The sequence below is a fragment of the Momordica charantia genome (genome assembly GCF_013281855.1).
Source record: "Momordica charantia cultivar OHB3-1 chromosome 5 unlocalized genomic scaffold, Mcharantia_2.0 BLBB01000005.1, whole genome shotgun sequence".
NCBI classification, from domain to species: Eukaryota; Viridiplantae; Streptophyta; class Magnoliopsida; order Cucurbitales; family Cucurbitaceae; genus Momordica; species Momordica charantia.
This window is the reverse complement of record NW_028275163.1, coordinates 10,757,623-10,772,569: the sequence shown is the minus strand read 5'-3', so window position 1 is coordinate 10,772,569 and position 14,947 is coordinate 10,757,623. Positions and strand designations below refer to the sequence as shown.

Below are 14,947 nucleotides of genomic sequence, written 5' to 3'. Positions count from 1 at the left end.
AATTTTCACATAAATTTCTATTATTTTGACGGATGGGACGAGGGCCCACAAAGAGGAAAAGAAAAAAGGAAACTTTTTCTTATAAAAAAATAATAATAATGATAAACACTTGTCAAAATTTGAATGATGAGCAACAAATTTTTTCTTCTTTACGAAAATATATGAATTTTATTAACAATCTATACCTATTATCATATGAATGAATACGAATTTCAATAACAAATGACAACAATTTAATTCAGGATTCGATGTGGCCAAGTTAAACAACACTTTCCTAATTTTAAAGAAATTATTTCTTTTGACAGTATTGTAGCTGTAGGGGCACGATGAAATTTCATTTTTTATATAGTACAAAAATGGAAAATACTATAGTTTTGGAAGTATTTCAAAGATTATGGTAACTTTTGTCTATATAAATTTCATCTTTTTATCACATCAAAAGTACATCTTTCAAAACACGATTTTAAAGTTGCTCTTTTTTTCTAAAAGCTTTCGTCAACTAGGATTCTAAAATCATGAAGACCTTCAATACGTGATTTTATTTTTTGGATTTGTGAGTTTTTATGTTTAGTAAAGAACTCTCATAAAAGTTGGCTACGAATCAGAGGCAATGAAAAATTAGTAAAAGAGAAGAAAATTACTCATACTTTAGGACCTTAGGTAAAAGAAAAACCATACGATGCCAAAGGTTGAAAAAGTAATACTACGAAAGAACTCTGTTTCTCACATTTCGTGAAGTTTCCATGCTTGAAATTGAGATTAAAAATGTACAATTAATTCGTAAATACAGTTGCTGGAAGATGATTGATGAGAGAAAGAAGATGATGATGTTTGATGAAAAAGAGAGAGGGTGTTTCACAAGAAAAATGACACTTCAATAAATTTTTCTCGACATATCAACATTCCATACATCAAATATGGAACCAAAAATATTAAAAAGGAAATACCCAGACTAAATAATATTTACAATACATGAAGGTTAAGTTAATGAAGAAAATCCTTCATGGGATCATCGTGGTGTGTCTTCTTCATTCTATATGCCTCCATGTCCTCCGGAGTTACCTGCATAAATCCACTATGTTGAGCCACACAAAGAACAAATCTAACTTGTGGAGCCACACAAACAACAAAAATCTAACTTGCAATTCAAACTTTGCAACCGAACTATTGACTAAAGCAAGAAAATATCACATACCTCGTCATTCCATCTCACGTTGTATTTACGTTTTCTTTCGTTCCTCTCTTCCTTCTTTCTTTCGTCCTCCTGTAGAGATGGAAAACACCATTTTCATACAAATTATAAGGCTTTGGAAGAAGCTGGGCTAGAAGAGCCAATTAATTTTCAATCAAACTAAATCAGACGATAATATTGTAACGCATTCAAAGTAACAAAATCATATGACAACATATGATATTATTAACCCATTCAAAGTAACAAAATCATATGACAACATATGATATTATTATTGAGAGGGGCGATTAAATTTCTTACCTTCTTGAGGGCTTCAAAAAGTTTCTTCGGGTCGAGAACAAGATCATCGGGTACCTCATTTCCCCAAGTAGCCAACTTTCTCTCTTCTGCTGGGGCTGGTGTATCTGTACTGATGTTAAAAAGACCATTCAAAAGTTACATATCTTGAAAATGGAACAACATAATTTTATTCTAAATATCCAAAGCAAGCAGGCGTATATATGGTGCAACTGACACAAATTAGCTCAAGGTCTCAATTATTCATGCCGCTTTCAGTGGATAAATAATATTTGCAACATCAAAAGGATTACCACATTCAGGAAGGCATTCCGAACTCAATTTTTTAAAAATTATAATATCTGTTCCCAAGTACTTAAAAATTATAATATAGGTTCCCAAGTACTAACCTTCGGAAGTTGCTTTACGAGCAATATTAGACTTCATCAAGTCTGCTGCTGCTTCAGCAGCCTCAATTCCAGCCACACCAGTGCAATAACTGTTTCGGATGATTTGCCTACAACATTTATAGCCCCACTGATGATCCTTCCACCATGAACCCCATACACTCGTGTGGTTGTTTATGAAAACATCTTCCTCATATTTACTTTTGGGAAGGGTCATCTCCTTCAAGGGGAAAAAAGAATAAGAAAATAATAGGAAAGGGAAAAAGAATAATCAGGAGAGAGTAAGCATCCTTCACAATCCATCGGTAATTATAACCCTAAGTACTCTCACACGTCCAAAACATGCAGTGACTAGAAGAAAATCAGAAAAATGAGATGAGCAAAATACAGAACCATGAACATGTTTTTCCAAAAGTAAAACAATTAGAGAAACTCAAAAATAGCATTGCTAAATCAGAACTAATAAGTATTATTGCCTGATGAATGATGAATTTTAGAGTGACTTCACAGTACCATGAACATTTTTTTCCAAAAGTGGATCACTGGATCCCAACATGATGGCTAAAAAATGAAATTCTCGAATTCTCGAACAGATAAAATTATACATGAACTTAAAACGTGAACAACAGCACAATCATGAAGTACTTATCGGGGCATACAACACATACAATGAATTCAAGCAGAGGTGCAGATCTCCGGAACTCCATGCGTTATCATAATGCCCTCTCATTAGTAGAACACAACCAATCATGCCGTTTCAAAATTGTAACAGGCATTTTCTTATCCACTTGATCACTCCCCCCAATCCACGTGCACGCATGAACAAACAGAAACAGGAGAAAATTTTTACTCTTCTTTCCATACTTCTAAATAATCATGTCTAATAAAGTGTGGAAGCATGATACAGAAAATAAAATATAGTTACTGTCATAGTCATACTGATCTCAACATTCAAACTACTAATTATTTCCAGGTATAAATATTCTTAGAGAAGGGAAATAAAAAGAACATGTTCGGATAGATTTAATACCAGGCCTCTAACAATTCTGCCAGCACGGTCATATTCAACTTGCCTCTCGCTCTGTCCCAGTAAAAGTTCCCGAGGCAGCTTTTCCTCGGCAGCTGCATTCCCATACTTCTCCATAATAGCATCCTTTGTATGTGACTTCAATTTCTCTTTAATAACCTTGTAGTTCTTATAGAGAAGTTCGGCTTGTGATGGAGCAGCTTGCAGATGGATATCTTGGCCTTTGTCAAATGCTTCCCAAGCATGCACATTGAGTTGCTTGAAATCCAAAGCTTGCCCACTGATTCTGTTTTGGTTATCGCCCTACTATAACAAAGATGATCGACATATTAGAATCATGCTACATTAATAACTATTACTTTGTTGAAATTTAGAGCAAATAGAAACTTTGTGATCCCATGTTCTGAAACATACTCCATAGAATTTCTCGTTTGGATCAGCATCAGGAAGAGGATCTTCACGCATGGACCGAGTTTTGGGATCATAATGTGCAGAATTGACATCAAGATTTAAAAGATATTTTGCTGTGTCCTCTCGAATACGCAAGTTTCTAAGATGTGAAGAAATAGTTAGCAGCATTAAGAAATTCTAGAAAAGAACTAAGCAGGGGAGACATGAATGGTTAAACAAACATATAAACATTACAAGACATACCTTACAGTTCCTGTGCTTCCACCACCCGTCGTGCGAACACGCTTCTCAACTTTTGCAAAGTCCATTTGTTTACTTTCGTCAACCTTTGCCTCGTCAACCTTCAAATCATCTTCATCCTCATCTTCATCACTAACTTCAGCAGCATCCTCACTCTGCTTATTATTTTTCCCTTCCAATTCTTTAAGTTGTTGTTCTTTCAAAAATTTTCTCCTTGCTTCATCTCTAGCTTCATACCTCTCAATGACACGAGCATAGGTTGCTGGATCATAACCATTCCAACGATCTCTTTTTCCATCATAATCTAGTTCAAATGTCTCTATCTTCTAATCTGGTGCTATGTGCATGTTAGTCCATTTCGCTCCTGTCTTTCGGGGCCTTTCCATACATAACTTTGCCTCATGTGTCATTGCTCCACAACTATACAAGCAATAGAATATACGCGACATATAAGTCACAAGGAAGCTAAATTAAATAACAGGATATGCTTGAAAAATATTACAAACAACAGGTGAGAAAGATTAATATAAAGGGAATTTCCACTGCATATATCACCACAAAACCCCTAAACTGAGTTAAGATTATAGTTCCAAACCTATTATACTTTAGACCTGTATTGTCGAGGGAGGTGCACTCCATAATGTAAAGAATACTCATCTCCAATATATTCATTCCATTCCATCCAAAAGCAAAAGCGCATATATATCAACCAAAGTTCATAAATTGACACTGTACAAGTTCAGTGACACCATGACCAATTTAAGCTACATCCTCGTGCATAGAAGGAAATCAAAGAACAAAATATCTTTAAAATAATTAAATTTAAAGCCTAACATTCTAGCAAGTGGACTACAAGACATAGAGCAGTCTAAATAACTAGCTTTTTTGGACAAAAAAACACGTGCCTAGTACATGATCCATTCTCAAACCTTAAAATTGTAAATGAGTTTCTGGTACAGTCACAATCCCATGATTATGAATGAACTATGCACACGTCCATGCCAAGAGCCATAGGCCGAGGAGTACACATAACGGTGAACAAGGAGAGATTCATCCGACTTACTTTTCACATGCACCCTTCTTGTACTTGTCTGCCTGATGTATTTTTGCGCCTCTATCATACCAAGATTTTGTATAATTCGGATCTGATTTCCATTTCCTTTGATGTTTTAAACTCTGGAATAAAATCAAAACAACTTAAATCATCATGAACCAACATAAAATCTAGAAAGTGGGGAAGAGAGAGAAACTTACTGGTCTCTCAGCATTAAGATACCAAGGTGCAGAGGACATATATTGAGGAATATGAGGGTTGATTTCTTTCCCATCTTCATCAACCTCAGCCGGCGCAAGCCCTGCTTTACGTGCTTCCTCCAATTCAAGTTGCTTGCGATGATCCTCCCTAGATTTGAAAGCACCTGCAAAAAAATATTAAGGACATCCAGAATTGGCTTTGGTTCAATAATGCACAAACCACAAAACACGGGCGAACAAGAAAGGTGAGACTATGTTCATAATCCTACATTCCTACGATACTTATTTTTTTAGGTAAAATTGTCGCATTGGAAATAATACCTGATGCAGTAGCCATCTTCAACAGGAACAGAAGGGATATTGGAGAGAAACACCGAAGTTATCGTGAACCCTAGCCAACGAAGACGAGAAGACGAAGGTCAGTGATATAGTCGTGGCAACGGTTAGCCGTAGGTTACCGAAGAAGAAGTTCGCCGCCGTCGCCTCAGTGTGCCGTGGGAGTCGCTTGAATGGCTGTCGGTCAAGGAGGAATCGGGGAGATATTTGCGATTAGGGTTTTGAAATCCAAGATTCTTTTAAGATTTTAGTGAGTTCGCCGGATTTGCTACTGCACCGTCGCCGTCGTGTTGCGCCGCCGCCTAACGGAGACGCTGACGTCGAATTTCGTGAACAGGTAAGAGAGAACAAGAGAGAGGGTGATATTTTCTTGGAGAGAGAATGAGATGAAAAATAAGAGAAGGTTAGGATTGGGATTATGGAAATTTGATTTTCATTAAATCTTCCCACTTTATGCAATTTTAGATTGGGATTTCGGATTATGCCCTTTTAAATTGGGATAATGGAACGATTTTAATTAAATATTTAATCATTCCGTTTTGTATTTGAACAGTTTTTTTTTTTAATTTTTTTCCATTTTAAATTAGTACTTGATTTTTCAAATTTCAAAATTTTGTAATCGATTCTTTAAATGAAAAAGTTAAAGATTTTTTCATATTAGATTTAAATAAAAAGAAGATTGTGATGTTTAAGGTGAAAGATTTATGGAGGAAATCAAAATTGTACAAAAATTTTTCGCTTATAAAATTTCAAGGGTTTACTTTTTCTACTCGTTAAAGTTTAAGGGTTTAATTTTTATAATTAAAAGTTTATGGGTGAAATTGCAACCATTATCATATTTCGGGGTGGGTGGTTTATGAAATTTACCCTTTTTTTTCTGTATCAAGAATTTAGTATTTGTCTACTGAGATTGTTTTGATGGTATTTATGATGTCCGTATGTGAGAACCCACTAGGTAGTTTATCAAACGCTAAACCTATAACCCAAACATAGATTTCGTTCTTGTTAGTCTATTTAATCTTAATGGTTATGATATTTTGTGTTTTCTAAAATATGTTTAATGTAGAAGTAATTGATTTTTAATTTTACAGAACAATCATTCTAAATATTCTATTATGTCAACCTTGTGTAAATATAAAACTCTTTTCAAGCGAACGACATATACGTACAAAATGAGATGCTGAGATGTTGGGAAACTTAGTGAGTGGTAAATTGATAAGAAAATAATCTCATAAAAATTCTTTCATTAACCGCTAGAATTCAAGCTTTTAAAAAATATTATAAAACTAAAATAATGTTATAAACTTCATGAAAATCGAGTGAACTTTCTCATAATAAACTTGTAATCACAATAAATTTCATAAACTAAACTAAAGTAATAAACCTTTTCATTGAAGTTCATATGTTTGAGTAACTAAAACTCAGTAAACATCCTCGTAATAAATTCATAATAACCATTTCTTTCTTAGCAAATAAAAAGAGCAACGCTTCCAAGCCCAGGATTTGGCCCTAATTGTCGTGGCATTTCCTTGCTTCCCCTACGACCTAGTTACGCCAACTTCTCAATCTGCTCTAAAAGCACATTCTAAAACATGTAAAACATTATTCTTCAAACATAACAACCTAGAGAAAACTTAACACCACACATGTACCTATATTTTATTCTAGTCTACTGACGCAGAGTAATCTTAATACACACAGCAGAATAATTTTTTCAATGTACGGAGTCAAATGGTCCCAAAAACCTTTCAATTTCTTGGTATACTATAGAAACACATTGTCATAGCGTACGGGTAATCACCTAGATACAATTAATAATAATTTGAAAACTTTTTTCTGCATAAAATTCTTCTTTCTAAGAACTTTCTAAATTTCTTAAATCATTTATAAAATCTCTTTCTAAAACATTCATAAAACTCTAAAATCATTTATGAAGTCTCTTTCTAAATAACCTTTCATAACTTTCTCAAACATTTTTCTAAATCATAAAGTATTTCTAAAATTTTCAAACAAACACAACTTCTTTCATTCTTAGAAGAAATGGTAAAACATACATAACATATACAACTCATTATCTTCCACAGATCCTTCAATCTGAGTTGTCATCTACTCCAATTTCTGCCTGACTTGAAATATCAACCCAATACCACATTAATTCTCACTTAATTCCAAATCTAAAATTCAACTATTCTTATTTTCGACATAAATCACATTATTTTCCACATTAATCCACATATCCAATTTAATAACTCATTCTCTCTCCTCATTAAAACTCACTTCTTTTAACTCTTACAAGTAGGATCCATTTTTTATTACAACATATGGGGTGAGGTATCGAACTCACAATCTCTTGATTGGAGATATATGTCAATTACACTAAGCTATGCTCACTAAAAATACTACGTAAATCGCGTCCACCAAACTCTAGATGTTAAAGATATTAGGTGAGTGCTAGATCCACTAAACCAAAATTGGGAATGGTTATTGTTTATTATATATTAATATAGTACTATTTTATTTTTTCTTTAAAATTCAACGTTCCTTTAGTCGTCTTGAAGAGACGATCACAGATGCGCGCCAATCCATGTCTTAATTTTTAAAAAAAATCAGACGTGGCATCAATAGAGCGCCACGTCCTATAGTCGTCTCTCGAACAAATGACCAAATGCTGAAAATGGCATGGTCGTCTCTTTAAGAGACGACTAAGTGGCGGAATAAACATTAGTTTTGAAATAAGTTTGAAAAAGTTCGTGGTTGTGCCGTCATGTTCGGCCGCCGCCTAACGGAGACGCTGACACCGGATTTCGTGGATGTGCCACCGCTTCTCGTGTCGCCGGAGTTTGTGAAGAGGTAAGAGAGAACCAGAGAGAAAAAGAGAGGGTGGTGGTGGCGACTATATTATTAGAGAGAGAATGAGATGAAAAATAAGAGAAGGTTAGAGCTATTTCGTTGGAAACTCCGATTCCTTTTTAGATTGAATATGCATTTTGAGAGATTCATTTTTTAAAATTGTTTTCAGATTCTGATCCAAATAGAAATTCTGAAAAAACGTTTTTAGGGTGCGTTTCGTATTGAATACCAGAGTTGTATTCTTTGTATTTCAGATATGTGTTCGGTAGCAGATTTGGTAATTGAATATAATTTAAAAAATTGTTCAATGTGTGTTTAATAATATATTCGTAAAATAGAAGAATACAAATTAAATTTTAGTTTAATCTAAGCTTATATTAATTAATTTATTAACATTTTTTTATTAATTTATTAACCTCTTGAATTTTGTATAATTATTATTTTACAAAGGTTATATAATTTATGATACATTATATTTTTACATGTTTTAATTTTATAATATGAAGTAATATATTTTATCAATTTTTTTATCATTTGTAATGTAATTTTACATCTTAAAAATTTCAAATTTTGAACCGGAAAACATAAAACAGTCGTTTTCAAAATTTCTACTGTTTGGATCACAGAATCCGAAGACAATTTTTAAAAATGAATTTTCAAAATCATGTCAAACGCATATTTACTGAATCCATTTGATAGAATCTAAGTTTCCAACCAAACAGACGCTTATGTTTTTAGTGCTTTCAGATTCATAATTTGAAATTATTAAGATAAATAATTACATTAAAAAGGATAAAAGCTTTGACAATATATTACTTCATATTATAGACTCATTTTATATTTGTTAAAATTAAAACACGTAGAATATAATGTATTCTAAATTATATAACCTTGTAAAATAATAATTGTACAAAACTCATAAAAAAATGTTAATAAAATAATGAATATAACTTTAGCTTAAACTAAATATTTAGTTTGTAACTTCTAGTTTACAAATATATTACTAGACAAAAATATTTTTTAAATTGGTATTCAATTACCAAATTTGCTACCAAACACATATCTGAAAATACCTTGTTTTCAAAATTTTATTTTTTGATTGTCAACCAAACGAACCCAGGAATTTTGGGTAGTGTTTAAAGGAGGACTGGAAATTGGATTCTTTCCCTTTTGTTAATTCAATTTGGATTTTTAACCACTTTTCTAAAATTTCTTATCCGTTACCCTCTTCTCTAATTTTTTGCCTATTTTTATTTTTTGACTTTGTAAAATTATCAAAATATTCTCATTATTTAAAAAAGAAAATTCCTCACCATCTTTATTTCCTCAATCAATCTCTCACAATAATCAATTACAAACCTAAAAAAATCTAACTTCAATTACGAATTAAAAAAATCTAACTCAAATAGTTAATTACGTATTTAATATGGAAAAAATCAAGATACGACATGTAAAATCCCGTTGAGTTGACCTTTGTAGCTTGGCTTCTTTCGAATTAAATTCATAGAAAAAAAACCCATAAAACATCACTAGCAGACACCCAAAAGAAATCGGGATATTGACTAATTTGACCCAAAAAAAAGTTTTAGTTTGTATTTTAAATAATTAAAAATGATCCGAACTTACATTTATGCCCTTGATGACAAATTAGGGACGTGGAAGTACAAAATACCCTTTCTTGTGTTCCTATTTCTTCCAACTCTATTTTTTTTTGCTATTTTCTTTCAAATTTCTTGAGTTTTTGTTTATAACAATGAATCAATCTTTCAAATCCAAACTTTGGTGTGTTGTTCTGACGAAGTCGAAAAGGGTTCATGATTCGTTGAAATTAAAATAGAAATAAATCTCAGATTTCAATCATAAATCTGTAGCCCTTGCTTTTTTTTTTTTTTAATTTGGGGCTGTTGAAATTAAATTCCATAAATATCGGGCTTGAATCTCATGCGAAATTACATAAATCTCGCCCAAAATTCATAAATCTCACTATACTTAAAAAAGATGATGCATTGTTTGATGGCTTCGTAAGCGTCCCACTATTATGCTATACTTAAATCTTGGTTGAAATTTATGTAATCTTGGCCCTCAATTTTATTATTATTTTTTAATATGGCTTCATTGAAATTAAATGGGCATAAATATCGGGCTTGAATCTCGGTGAAATTGCATAATCGTTGGGATTCATGTAATCTTGGCCCTCAATTTTATTATTATTTTTTAATATGCGTTCATTGAAATTAAATGGACATAAATCTCGGGCTAGAATCTCGGTGAAATTGTATAATCTCGATTGGGATTCATGTAATCTTGACCCTCAATTTTATTATTATTTTTTAATTTGGGTTCCTTGAAATTAAATGGGAATGAATCTCAGATAGAATTCATGCAATCTCAAACCAATAATTTTGTTTACGGATAATATATATTACAAACGAGTGGCCAAAAATAGAATCCAAAAATAGAATTCAAAACTCTGATTACTTAATCAAAACTCAAACAAATTTTACCTGCCGAAAAATAAGGAAACGGGCAAAAATAGAAGCCAAAACTCATAAATTTTTGTCGAGAATGAACATCTGCTTTATTTCTCAGGCATGAATTCGCCTGGGAAATAAAGCAGAGGCCAAAATGAGAGTCTTAAACTCGAGCAAGGCCTCTGTCTTATTTTCCGGGCATGATCTTGCCTAGGAAAATTTCCCGAGAAATTATTCAAGGGCCAAACTCGGGTTCGAACTCACCCGAGTTATGAAATTCGCCCGAAAACATCGGTTCACGGGTGAGTTTCCATAACTTGAGTTGAGTTTTCAAATTAATCATACTAATGAGGAGTAAAATCCACTAAGACAGAATATTTTCTACAAAATAATTCAATTATAAGCATTACAACGGGTTGTTTTTCAATTTTTATCCATTTCTAATTTTCAAAAATAAAAATACTAAGCTTCATTCCACAGGCATCAAACTTGGGTGCTCGATTATAAATGGTGAGTTTGAATCAGTCCAGCCAGATACTAATTTGCTAGTGGAAATGACAATTAAAATAATATATTCAATTTTAAACTTGTTTGAGATACCCAAAGTGTAAAAACTCGTCGAATTCCGAGAAAATTTCATAAAAACTCGGGTGAGTTTTCTTCAAACTCTCCCGAGGTCTATAGCTTTCTTTAACGCTGTAATGAATACAAAATGAGGAATGGTTTGGTACATTTACTTCTACTGACGTGCCAGAAAAAACTAACCTATTGAGCGGTGAGTTATTTGACGAAAATGGAAACTTGGCTCGATCATTTGGATCAATTTCTCAAAGAAACCAGGATAAAAAATATATATATAAAAGAAAGCCCGTAAAAAACAAATGGGAAAGCAAGAAAAAGCAAATCTAAATTTGACAATCACATAATTAGCCACCTAAATCAAAGAAAGCCCGAAAAATCAAGGAAAAAAAAAAGCATATCCACGATGAAACGACAAAAAAAGGAAAAACAAATGCATGTATCGCGGACCGTAATCCTGCTCCGGGATTGTTCTACCCAAGTCGAGATTATGTAATCCCGGTCGGGATATTCATGCAATTTTTTTTCTTTTTCTTTTTATTATTTTGGGCATGCAATCTTGCCATCTTTTGAAATTAAGTCTAATTTATTCAATCTTGCTTAGATTCACGGAAATTCATGCAATTTTCATTTTTTTTAAGTATTTTGACATGCAATATTGCCTTTTTTTTTAAATTAAATCTCATATTTATTCAATCTTGCACAGATTCATTGAAATTCATGCAATTTCTTTTTTTTTAATTATTATTTTGGACATGCAATCTTACCCTCTTTTGATATTAAATTTCGGATTGATTCAATCTTGTCCGGTGTTGGAGGTGAGTTTCATCATACACGTGGCTTATATTGATTGGTTGATGAGTGTTGCACGTGGAATTTATTGATAAATCTCAAGTTTCATTGCCTCGGTTTCATGTGTTATAACTCAGCTGACACCTTGCATGATCGAGTTGACCAAGCCTCTTGGAAACACGTTCCCATTTACTGGTTGAATTTATCATCTTCACTTCGGCTCAGTCCTAGGTCCCCGACAGACTCAACGACAACGTGTCGTGGTTCACGGCTACCTTAAAGAGTCGTTGAGGCCTTATCGGGAACATTGTAAGAGAAGTCGTCTCTAAATAGAACCCATTCGATCTGTTTTGATGTATGCAAATACTAAATTCTCTCTCGAGTTTAGTCCGACCAGCTACTGATTTTTGAGTGTGTTCTGTTTTGCAGGTGACTGACTAGTGTATTTCCAGCTCACCCGTTGAGGTATTCTCAGGTTGGCAGTGTTGGTCAAATTTCTGATCAGACATCGTGATTTATGGAATCTTGACCAATTTTTTAATTAAAATCTTCACACTTATAATTTTAGGTTGAGATAAGGAAATTCGATTTTCATTAAATATTTAATTATTCCATTTTTTAATTTCAACATGTTTTATAGATTTTTTCCATATTAAATTAGTACTTGATTTTTCAAATTTCAAAAGTTGAGATTTTAATTTCTAATTTGTAATTGATTATTTAAATTAAAAAGTTAAGATTTTTTTTCATATTATACTCAAATTAAAAAGAGATTGTGATGTTTAGGGGAGAGATTTATGGAGCGAATCAAAATTGTGGAGAATTTTGTTTTTTTGAAAAAACATGAATATTTTAGTGATTCTACGAGGCGAAAGTGAAAAAGGGTAAAAAATAAATTATGGAAGAGTTAAATAAGGGGTCAAAAATTCAAATAGAATTATGGGAGGGGTAAAAAATCCCAATTTTCCAAGGATGATTGAGTAAGTGGGTAGATGAGGGGAGAAAATAAGATGGCAAAGTTTTTATTTTATTTTATTGTATTATTTTTTTTTACAGTATAAGAAAATTTTTGTCCAAAGAAATGTATTCACTTTTTTTTTCTTCATAAATGAGGTAGTTTGTCTGGGGAAGAGAATACCCTAGACACGTGGAGGACCCCTATTGGTGCTCTAAGATGACTCATGAGTCATGCCCAGCTCGGACGGTCGAGATCACCACTACTGGCGTTGGCTGACGCTAAGTATGAGGGCCGAGGTGAATCTGGCCGAGGTCCGACCTACCGAGAAGCTCGGTGGGGGCCGATGCGAACTACTGTCAGCGGCATAATTATTGGGCATAATCGTCGGTCCCGAGATTACCGAGTGTAACCGACGATCCCGAGATTACCGGGTGTATCCGTTGCGAGATTAGCGAGACTACCACCCATAAGTAGAGGACTTCACTCCACGATCAGGTACGATGATTTCTGGCCTCGAACTAAACTGGGAATCCGACCTATACTGACTTGATCGTCGGAGTGCTCACCTTTTTGTGCAGGTCCGCCCAAGTGTTCAGATCGGTCCGGAGGCCGAGTTCGAGCTGCAATCTGAAATACGCTATTGTGCATATCCTTGCATAAACATTTGGCGCCGTCTGTGGGGACTGACAATCTAAGTCATCCCAATCTTTTTAAACCATTACGCGAGCGAAAATGGTTCAACCCGCAAACTCGACCAATACAGCGGATCAGAGGACCCTAGCTGCTAGCGATGCCCACCAGAGGGAGGTCGGAGCAGCAGCGGTAGAGGGGCAAGGTCACGACGGCCTAGCAACAGAACCCCTCCGCAGGTCGGCACGGATCACCGCGCCTGCCCTACCGCCTGCGCACCCGAGGACGTCTAAGGCCACCCATGGCCGAGGTGGGACCTCTAAGAAGGGCGCCCGAAGTCCAGCCCCGGCTCCAACAAGTGAGAACTTTGATGCACTCCAGAGAGAGATGGAGGCAATGCGCGCACAAATGCGGTCCATGGAGGAAATGTATAACGAAATGATACTAGCCGCAGGCGCAGGGTCCCGATCTGAAAATCGAGTGACGCGCGTGGACGTACGCAAGCAAAGGGATTCCCACCTCGACCCAGCCGAGGAGGAACGTCCCGAAGACAACGAGAGCGAGGGGTACACTCGCCAGAGGGGAGACCTCCGTGAGCATCTCAACAGAAAGAAAGGCTCGTCTCTCCGAAAAGGGCAGTCACCATCCCGCTCACACAGGAGCTCCAACCAGCAGGCTGAATCCTCTCACAATCCCGCAGGGGTGATCACAAGGGAGGAGTTTGACCAGCTGAGGGGCAAGCTCGATGCTCAGGTGGAGGCCTTAAAGGCCAAATGTGAGCAAAAAGAGGATTCACTGAACGATGGCGACTTGGGAGAATCGCCCTTCACCTCAGACGTTTTGGAAGCACCAATCCCTCCGAAGTTCAAAGCTCCTACCGTGAAGCCTTATGACGGGACGAAGGACCCCAAGAACTATGTTGAGGTCTTTGAAGGCCTCATGGACTTCCAAGCGGCATCAGACGCAATCAAATGTCGCGCCTTTCAGATCGCGCTTACTGGCAGCGCGCGATTGTGGTATCGGAGACTGCCAGCTAGGTCGATCTCGACCTACTCTCAGCTGAGAAGGGAGTTCCTCGCCCAGTTCTCTTCTCGGCACTATGACAAAAAGACAGCGACCCATCTCGCCACCATCAGACAGAAGGAGGGTGAGACGCTGCGGGAATATGTCACCAGATTCCAGGAGGAGCAGTTGAAGGTCGCACACTACTCCGATGACTCGGCCATGTGCTATTTCCTCACCGGTCTAGCCGACGAAGCCCTCATGGTGAAACTTGGAGATGAGGCCCCGGCCACCTTCGCCGAGGTGCTTCAGAAGGCGAAGAAAGTCATCGATGGACAGGAGCTCCTCCGAACCAAAATCGGCCGACCGGAACGAAAGATCGGCCGGGGCAGAAATAGAAAAGATGTAGAAAGGGCAGATCCCAAGTCCAAGGACAAGGGATCCTTTTCCAGCGGCCGAGCTGAGTATCGAAGGGCGCAGAGCGGACCTACCAGGAGCCGACCTTACGAGCGCTTCACCCCG

The 14,947-nt window shown here is 35.7% G+C and overlaps 1 pseudogene across 1 annotated transcript; it reads right to left on the bottom strand.

Moving 5' to 3' along the window:
• Positions 1 to 784: 784 nt before the first annotated feature.
• On the bottom strand, positions 785 to 5,557 carry LOC111022891 (pre-mRNA-splicing factor SLU7-like; annotated as a pseudogene). Its single transcript, XR_015790735.1, has 10 exons — positions 5,129 to 5,557; positions 4,808 to 4,971; positions 4,617 to 4,729; positions 3,557 to 3,973; positions 3,317 to 3,452; positions 2,906 to 3,205; positions 1,879 to 2,095; positions 1,493 to 1,596; positions 1,196 to 1,264; positions 785 to 1,062 (listed from the first exon to the last, which is right to left on the bottom strand). The product of XR_015790735.1 is annotated as a pre-mRNA-splicing factor SLU7-like (transcript).
• Positions 5,558 to 14,947: the final 9,390 nt, after the last annotated feature.